At 40.3% G+C, this 9,505-nt stretch overlaps 1 protein-coding gene across 1 annotated transcript in view; it reads left to right on the top strand.

The window, feature by feature from the left end:
* Nucleotides 1–554: 554 nt before the first annotated feature.
* The window catches only part of LOC111155604 (zinc finger protein 438), a 172,566-nt gene continuing 163,615 nt past the window's right edge, over nucleotides 555–9,505 (top strand). Inside the window, exon 1 of the mRNA XM_022515869.1 lies at nucleotides 555–603. The gene's annotated coding sequence lies outside the window, so the exon portion shown is untranslated. The remainder of the gene's footprint in view (nucleotides 604–9,505) is intronic.

Here is a 9,505-nt window from a genome sequence, read left to right as displayed (position 1 = left end):
GAGGGGAGGGGTCTAGCCGGCGTGGGCGGGGCGGAGCCGAGGCAGGTCCGGTGGGGCGGAACCGGGGGCGGAGCCAGGGGCGGGGCCGGATGGGAGCGAGGACCCGTGGTAGAGCTGACTCCTCCCGTCCGAGGGCTTGCAGGCACCTGGTGGGGAGCAAATGGTTGTTTCCACACGTGGAGAACTTTTAATGAACACGTGAGGGAAAGGAGGCAATGTCTGCGGAAAATCTACCTCACAACCCTGGCGTCCGACTCCAGCTCCCTGGGCGACAGCTTGTTTGCTGCGCTCCCGAGGGTGGGGGAGATGGTGGGGAAGGGGTGTATGCCTACGCCCCCTTACATTGGCGCCCCCGCCACAGGCTTTCGGCGAAAGTCTCTCAAGCAGTCCCCGCCCTAGAAGGCGGCCACGCAGCCCGTGTGCGCCTGCGCCTAGCGCCACAAGGTGGGGGGCGGGGCCGCTGAGGAAAGGGGCGTCTCTCCCGTCGTCGCGCACGGGGCGGAGCCGTGGGGGTGGTGCGGCCCGGCGCCCAGCGGCCTGACCTCCCTGAACGCCGGGTCCCGTGACGTCACCTCGCCGTGACGCGCACGCTGTAGGAAAACTGTAAGTTTCTGAGGATTCCTGCAGCTCTCTGGGCCTGCGGGTCTTGCCCTGCTGCTCGCATTCCCGGTGTCGGTGGTGGCTGCGGGCGTTTGATTCTTGGGCGATCGGGGAGCCGCCGAACGTGGTGAAGGGACAGGTGCCCGCCCAGAGTGGGAGCGCGCCCTCTGGGGCGGGCGGGACCGGGAGTGCGAGGAAGCGAGGCCGAGCCCCGCGGGGGCAGGCCCGCACTTCTCCCCTGGGGCAGAGAGGGCTCTAGGGGCTGGCGAGCGAGGACAGGGAAGGAACGGGGAAAGTCCAAAGGGGAGCGACCCCCTTTTTTCCTCTTCCTTGATGAAGGGGCTTAGTTTCCCCCTCAGCCCTGGAGTTTGACGTGAAGTCTGGAATGGAGGGTTTCTTCAGACACTCCACATCTAGGCTTTCTTTGGGATCCTGCAAGTGACCAGATCGCTGAGGACAAGCTGTAAAGATAACCACCTGCTGCCTCAGTTTCCTTTTTGTGTAAAATGGAGGTGACGCAGCCTCTGGCCTAGTTGTCATTCTCACAGAACCGGGAACATTGTGAGAGCATATGAGGTAACACAAGCATGTAAACTTGCTAAGTGAAAGCTCAGAAAGATAATCGTTATTCTGAGAATGTGCTGGCCAATGGCCATTTAACCAAGGTCTTGTAGGTAGGGATCTTTATCACAGTTTGCCCCCTCAACCCCCTCGCACCCACCCCCCCATCTGATCATGGACAACACTTGAGTCTGATGGGCAACCTGAACTGTTGTCACTGAACTCTGTGGAACAGGGATCAAGAAGTGACTGGTGCCCTTATCCCAGTGTTCTTGACAAGTATGAAGTCTCCTTGGCTGGGTTTTTCAGAGAAAGGTTTTATCATGTTGGAACTAGTACATTATACTCAACATGGATACACTTAGTTTTAGGGGTTGTTTCTGTGTGGACTTGGAATATCCCATTGTCCTATCTGACTTTGAATGTTTTGGCTTGCTAAGGGTTAGTACATTATTGAGGAGTGAGTACTCTAATACTTTTCAAATTTAGAGGTAAGTATTTGTTAGGAAGTTTGAAGGGAAGACTGTTGTACACATCTCAGAGAGTATTTATTCCAGGGATTGAGGTCACATTTCTGTAAAGTCAGTTTATCCTTCTTTGAGAAGCCTTAGAATTAGAAAGCAGGGGTGCTAATTTTGGTTCTACCAGCTAATAGTTTTGTGTCCAAAGACAAGTCACCCAAATTTGGGATTTCCTTTTTTGGTCTAAATTGGGAGATGATGGTGTATTTGCTGTTGCTTTTTCAAGGATCAAAGGAGATCACAAGTTTAAGAACAAAAGACTAAGTATGGTCTTGTTATTAAGAAATTCCCATAGGTCTCCTAGCCTGGATAAGAGGTATGTTTATTCAGAAGTCAGGTTCTGAGTCAGAACCAGAAATAGAGCAGCAAACAAGATAGTCCCTAACCTGATGGAGCTCCTTTTCCAGTGACTAGGCTACAAAGATTAAGTACATAATATTATTTCAGAGAGTGACTAAGTACAGTGAGGTAAAGGAAGATAAGGGAATGACAGTGGGGAAAAAAGGTAGGTTGTTTTAGATATGGTCTAAGGGAAGGCCTTTCAAAAAAGGTGACAGTTGAATCATCTGAAGTGAGAGGAAGAGCCTGAGGTAAGAACATTTCAGGCAAGGATCATTAGAGCAGTCAGCGCTTACGTGGAGCTTACTAATACGTGAGGCAGTCTTCTAAACACTAAATTTTTATACCGACCTTATGCTGTAAGTACTAATACCTCCATTTTTATAGAAGAAGAAACTGACACACAGGAAGCATTGCTCAAGATTGTACAGCTAAAATGTGATAGAGACAGTATACAAATTTGGGCAATCTGGCTTCAGAGTCTCTGCCCCAGATGACAGTCCTGTAGAACAGGAGCAACAAAGAAGCAATGGTCTGAGGGGGAAGCTAGCCTGAGGTGGCCAAGGCAAAGCAAGGTGTTTAGATTACTGCAAGGGAGAGGGAAAGTGGTGGCAGATGATGTTGGAGAACCAGGCCAGATTATGGGGGCTATGGTGAAGTAAAGGTGTGATTCTAGGTGTGATAGAAAACCACTGGAAGTTTTATATCAAGGAAATAGCATTTGATTTTACTTTTATTGGTTGCAGAATTAACTTGAAGGTCATGGAGTGGGGGAGGGTACCAAAAATGGGGGTAGGAAGTGTGGCTCTATTTTGGAGGAGAGCTGCTGCTGTCTTGGCCTTGGAGAAGTAGTTGCAGAGATGATAGTAAATGGTCAAATTCATGACAAAATTTGAGGGTAGAGCTACTGTTGTGGATTTACTAAACTGGAGAGTGAGGAAAAGGAAAAGTCATGACTTCCTAGGTTTTAGGCTGGAACAACTGGGAGAACAGTAGTGCTATTGACTGAGCAGGTGGAAAGGGATTTGGTGAGAAAATCATGAATTCTGTTTTGGACGAGTTTTAGATGCCTCGTAGGACATAGTAATACTAGAGCTAGTAGTAATAATAAGCACTTTGTAGGCATAAACTGTACTGGGCAGGGTTTTAAGCATTCTTAGGTGTATTAATTAATTTAATCCTTACAACGGTTGCATGTGCTAGGGCCCATTATAATTCCCATTTTGCAAATGAGAACACAGAGGCACAGAGAGGTTGAAAGTGACCCAGCTTGCGAGTGACGGAACCAGGATTCAAAACCCAGCAGTCTGGCTTTAGAGTCCCCACAATCAATGTCTGTAACAACCTGTAAGTCAACTTGTTGAGTAGGCAGTTGGATATATGAATATGGAACTCAGGGGAATGGTCAGAGCTGGAGAGAAAGCCTGGTTTTATTCCTTACCTAAACCTTGGTTAGCAGTGGAGAAAAAGAACATGGGCAGTTGGGCTGTGCTGACTGGACTTTAATTCAGTTCACATAGCCAATATCCAATATCCCCCTTCCATGAAGTTCTGTGAAGGTGAGGTCTGTAATCTTTTTTACTTCTCTGTCTCTAGTTCTTAATCCAGTGCCTGCCATGTAGTAGCTGTTAGGGATGACTTTATATGTGGGACATTTGGTTAAGTTTTGGGAGTTCAGGGATGAATAATACATAGCACTCTCCTTGGAGGAGCAGTCTGAGGAAAAACCAGTGGGAATAAAACCAGAGTAGACCAAATGCGTAAAAGCATGCTGATCATTTCATTCTGACCTTTGCAGCCCCCTCCACCCTATATACTGGAGGGATGGGGCATGAAGGGGTCAAAGGAGCAAAGAATGCCTAGCCAATTGCACAGTGAATTTGAGGCTCCCCAAGAGTCCTCTTCAACAAAAGAATTACTCATAATCTTGCATATTTTACTGTATTTGCATTAGTTTTATTTGGCAACGATATAATTTTTACCAAATGAAATAAATTCTGATATTTTAGTATCATTGTGGAGTGATGAGATTTTCCAGTTCTATTACCTCAGTGTTGACAGGATTTACTAGTGAAATAAGGGAGTTGGCTTGAAATGTTGCCACTTGCATAATACAGAGTGATGGAGGGGCTGTGTGAGGTATTTAGGCAGGTTTCCACTGGTTTAAATGTATCACGCCAAAGTTCCATATGTTGGAGTAAGCTTCAGTTTCTCTGCTGCTCATCTCTCTAACACTGAGCTATTTTTTTTGTCATAGAAAGGGGATCTGGTGGTATATGTCATAGGTGGAGTTATAGATGACCTCTCCCATCTGGAACATTGTAGAACATGGAAACTAGAACAATATGCACAAAAATTTGTGTTTTACTTCTGTACATCTCTTTAAGAGTATACTCTAATGTCAATACATTTTTCATAATTTTATTACTTCCTAACGTATTTCAAATTTGAACCATTAAAACATTTTATAGAATGACACCATTGTAGATTTTGTGATTAATTTCAGAGTTTTTTTCTTACAATATATAAAATATCTTGTTTAGCTTTTTTAGCTGTCAGTGGGATAGCTGATATGAATAACCAAATCCACCATCACTCTAAATTGGAACCTTCCACAAATAGAAATGCAGAAATGTGCCATTTCATTTTGCAGTTCACAGAACCTTAAGTCCCCTACCATGGCTTCCCTAAGTTTACTAGGGTTGAAATGGATTAGTATTTCTTTATCTACAGTTGCAGCTAGCTTTCCCAGGAATATCAGATATTCATATATAGTATAAAGTATCTTGAAGGGGCTCCTGATTGCTCAGGCTTTGTCATTTTTTAAGTTCAGGCTTAGTGAGGGCATTGTTTGATCATTGTTTAATTGTGCTAGAACGCTCCCAGCAGGGCGGGCATAATGGTTAAGTCTTCCTGTTTGAAGACAGGAACCCATCTTTCTAACACTGACCGTTCTAGATAACTTGTAAAATCCAAATTCTTTTAAAAATCTATATTTACATGAACAAATTTAGAAACTACTGGTTAAGAATACAAATGCAAGTGTCTGGAAATTGTTTCTTTTAGAAAATTATTTATCTCGTCCACTGATAACATGTAGTGGACACTAAATATTTTTTAATTTTTGTAGTTTTTTTTTTCATCTTGTAGTTTCTATTAGTCTATTCTGTTATTACCTTCAACTCATATATGTATGTGTGTATATATATATGTGTATATAGTGTGTATGTATATATACACATTATATGTATATATACATATATACACATTATATGTATATATACATATATACACACACACAGTGCACTTGCAGTAAGAGCTAAATATACTAGTTTGTGTGCTTTTCTTTAGCATTGTAAATGTTTAAATATATTTAAATAATGTAAACACTTAAGTGTCACTTAAATTTGATTCATTTGATACATGGTTACTTAGAAATTAAGATCTTGAAGCTTGATTTTTTTCCCCACATAAATGATGACTATTAATTAGTAAGACTGGGTGGAGACTAAGCTTTAGTGACAGATTAACCAAATTATTATCCCAAAAGAACATGCAAGAAGAAAATTCTTAGAGAGGTTTAAGCAAAAACTACATGGTGATGGAAGGGATATGTTAATCATAACTCCCTACCATAGCTATAATTCTTAAATATTACTATCCTACAGACAGCATTCTTTTCTTTGGTCCCAGCAAAGGTGCTAGCTTGAAGCTGCATTCTACATAAATGTGATATAAATACTGGAATATATGGAACTATGGATTTACCTCAGTGGTTCTCCACTGGGGATGATTTTGTTCCTTCCCCCAAGTCACTCTGGAGATATTTGGCAAATGTCTAGAGACAGTTTTGGTTATTACAACTATGTGTGAGGGCATTGTACCTGTCATGTAGTCGGTGGAGGCCAGGGATATTCTTAAATATCCTGTAATGCACAAGACAGCCCAACAAAAAAAATTATCCAGTTCAAAATGTCAGTACTGCTGATACTGAGAAACCCTGCAATATGTAACTTTTTTCTTTCTTCCTTACTATTTTTTCGTGTTTTTTTTTTTTAATGTTTTAGAGGTTGAGGCAGTAGTTGTAAGTGGCAAATACCTGACTTGAACAAAAGATTGTGTTCAGCTGCTTTTAGTTTGTTGAAGAGCTGAGCCAATTTAGTTCATTTATTGCAAGGAAAATAGTTTTTGTACCTAATAGCCTTGAATTTTTTTGGTTGCCAATATGTCTAGTGTTTTTGGTTTGGTATTTAGCTATGAATATTTTTTCTTAATAAAATTAATTTAATTTGGGTATTATACAATTCTGGGTTGTAACAGGTTTGCTAGTATAAATCTCGTTCATATATTGAATTAACTATCTCACAGTTACATGGTTGTTTATATATTTCAGAAATACTTTCACATTAATTTTTATATGTGATTTTCATGAACACCCCATGGAATGTGTAGGACATGCATTATCCTCACTACTTGCCAGATGGGGAAACAGACTTAGATCAAAATGACTTGCTATATATATTATAGCAAGTTAGGGACAAAAGCAAATCTAGGACTCTGTGAGGTTTTGATGCTTAGTACATTTTTAAAGTTATTAGTTGTCTCATTTGATCTTCCTGTCTTATGAAAACTAGGAATTTACTTAAGATCACCTAACTCATAATGAAGTTTTGACTATTTTTACTGACCTGTGCTGCCTCTAATAAAGAAATTTGACAGTTTCTGGATAAATTCACCAAATCCATTCTTAACCTAACTAAGTAGGTCTCTTGACACTGTAAGGGAGGAAAAAGTCTCCATCATCTTTGGGTCTCAGTCTCGGCCCAAGTAGTAAACTGATACTAGACAGATTAGCAGTAGAAAAACATACAAACTTTATTAAACTTATACAGGGGAACCTTCATCAAGACCCAAAGAAGTAACCAGAACAGGAAGCTTTTACACATTTTAGGCAAAGAAACAATAAATTTGTGAAGAACTGACAGGATCCAGAAGAGTCTGGGCTAGGGGTAGTAAATGGTGAAGAAGTAAGGAGGGAGATAAGGATTAGTTTAATAAGATTTCTTTGTACAGGTTTCTCTGCTCCCAGTTCCCTATCTCTGGTGGTAAGAATGTCTGCCTTCCTCCTGGTACAAGGGAGGATACCTTTCACAGGGTAGTTTATCTTTTACTTTCAAGACAAAAAAAAAAAGGAGAGTCAGAGTGTCCTTGCACCTGCTGTTTCTTAAGTACCTTTGATTCAAAATAATCAAAAGGTCAAAGTGGCATATTTGGGGGTGACTACAACACCTAGTCAGATGTTCATATTGTCACTTGAATAAGTTGGTAATTCAGTGTTTGTACTGTGCTTGGAGTTGAGTGAGATCTTTACTGAGTTTTGATAAAGCATAAGGTAGTGCTGCTTGCTATGTAGAATTTATTTTTTGAGCACACTCAGGTCCAAAAGCAGTGTGAAGAGATGGCTCTCAGCTGTATTTGAGTGTACTTGGGTGAAGTAACCTACTTGGCATGATTCACTTTGCTATTCTGATAGAGGGATTTAGATTTAGAATAGGATTTCCATTCATTCTAATCTTTAAATTAGAAACCATATTATTCTCTTTAGCCCTTGCCATCTTTTAGTCACATTTGAGGCTCTCTTACTTTCCAGAAGAATATCTACTCAAATATTTGATGAGTTATTATTTTGTTTGAAGATTATTTGATGATATTCAGTTTTTGGTGTGAGTTTCAGTGATTGGAAGAAAAATTTTAATACCCAGAAGTGAAATTGCTGGGGCATATGGGAGTTTTAGTTTTCTTTTTTGGGGGGATCTCCACACTGTTTTCCACAGTGGCTGCATCAGTTTACATTCCCAGCAACGGTGCACAAGGGTTCCCCTTTCTTTTCTCCATAGTCTTGCCAACATTTGTTACCTCTTGTGTGTTTGATGATAGCCATTCTAACTGGTATGAGGTGATATCTCATGGTTTTGCTCTGCATTTCTCTAATGACGAGTGATATTGAGCACCTTTTCATGTTCCTGTTGGCCATCTGTATGTCTTCTGGAAAAATGTTTATTCTGATCCTCTGCCCATTTTTAAAATCAGCCTGTTTATTTTAATGAATTATAGTTGATACACAGTGTTAAATTAGTTCAGGTATACAAAGATAGTGATTCCTCAGCTCTGTATATTGTGCTGTGCTCACAGCAAGTGTCACCATATAAAGCTATTATAATATCTTGACAATATTCCTCATGCTTTCTCTTTTATCCCTGAGATTTACTCATCCCATAACTGGAAGCTTGTACCTTCCATTCCCCTTCACCCATTTTTTACCTATCCCCGCACCTCCTCCCTTGTGGCAAATAACAGTTCTGTATTTTTAGGTCTGTAATTGGAAATTTTAATGTTTTCTGTAGAATAGAATAGAATAGAATAGAATAGGCTGGATGTGAACAATTGATAGTATGAAACTGTGGGTCTGGGATTAAGAAGGGAAGGAAAAAGACCTTTGTTAGTGCATTTGTATATTGGGCCATGAAGGATTATAATTATATTTAAAAAGTGAAGATTTTCAACTTTCCATACAACTAGCTTAGCATAAAAATATTTTTCTTACTTCCATGAAGAAAAATGCTATATCCAGGTTAACATAATATTTATAGCATTATTGAGGGGAGAGACCACCATTAAGTGTAACTGAAACAGAGCTGGATTTCCTACTTGCTAAGGAAGGGAGAGCTATGCTTGCAGAGCAGAATCCTCGAAACAGGCAGAGATGTACTTAGATAGGGTTTTGAAGAAGCATGGAGTTTTAAGATTGGCTTACTTTCAGTGAGACAATTTAGGGATTGGCCAACTTTAAACTTGTACTTTAGGAACTGGCTGGCATTGAGAAGCAAGGTCACAGAAGCAAGGCAGTTACTGATCAGCTGACTTTCTCAGCTGAGGGCTTAAGTGGAAATGTTTACTAGAGTTTAAGGATTGATAGATTGGGACATATTTAAAACTGGTTCTGTGGTTACTTGTTCCCAGCTTGGAATAGAGCCAAAGAATAATCTTTTCCTTTCTTGAAACTGGAGAATAGGTACTTTTATTTTCCATTGAAATTTATGTCAAACATTTATATTAGCAGTTGAGCTAATATACACTTCTGATTTTGCTTTTCTTCTGAAACTTTTAAAAAAAAGAAATGAGTGCTGTGAATATCATTTGTTTTCTATCTACCAGTCACAGGATTATATGTTATTTGGAACCCAGGCTGCTTCAAGGATTATTTTTATATATAGTTAAAAAGGTAATATGTTATTTATGGAAATACTTTAATGTTTTAAACACTTTGGTGAAAGCTGTTACTTTTATGTCTATTTTTCTCTCTTGTGGGAGTGTGTTGTATCATATGTCTGCCAAAAGCAGTCTTGATGAATGTTGAATTATAGATTGAAAAGTTTATTGTTTTTGCTGTTGTTAGAGATACATCTAGAAGTGATGACTTTTTG

This window comes from Enhydra lutris, unplaced genomic scaffold (assembly GCF_002288905.1).
Source record: "Enhydra lutris kenyoni isolate GAN:26980312 unplaced genomic scaffold, ASM228890v2 scaffoldscaffold42, whole genome shotgun sequence".
Taxonomy (NCBI): Eukaryota; Metazoa; Chordata; class Mammalia; order Carnivora; family Mustelidae; genus Enhydra; species Enhydra lutris.
Note: the sequence above shows the minus strand (reverse complement) of the source record. Positions and strands in the feature narration are given on the sequence as shown.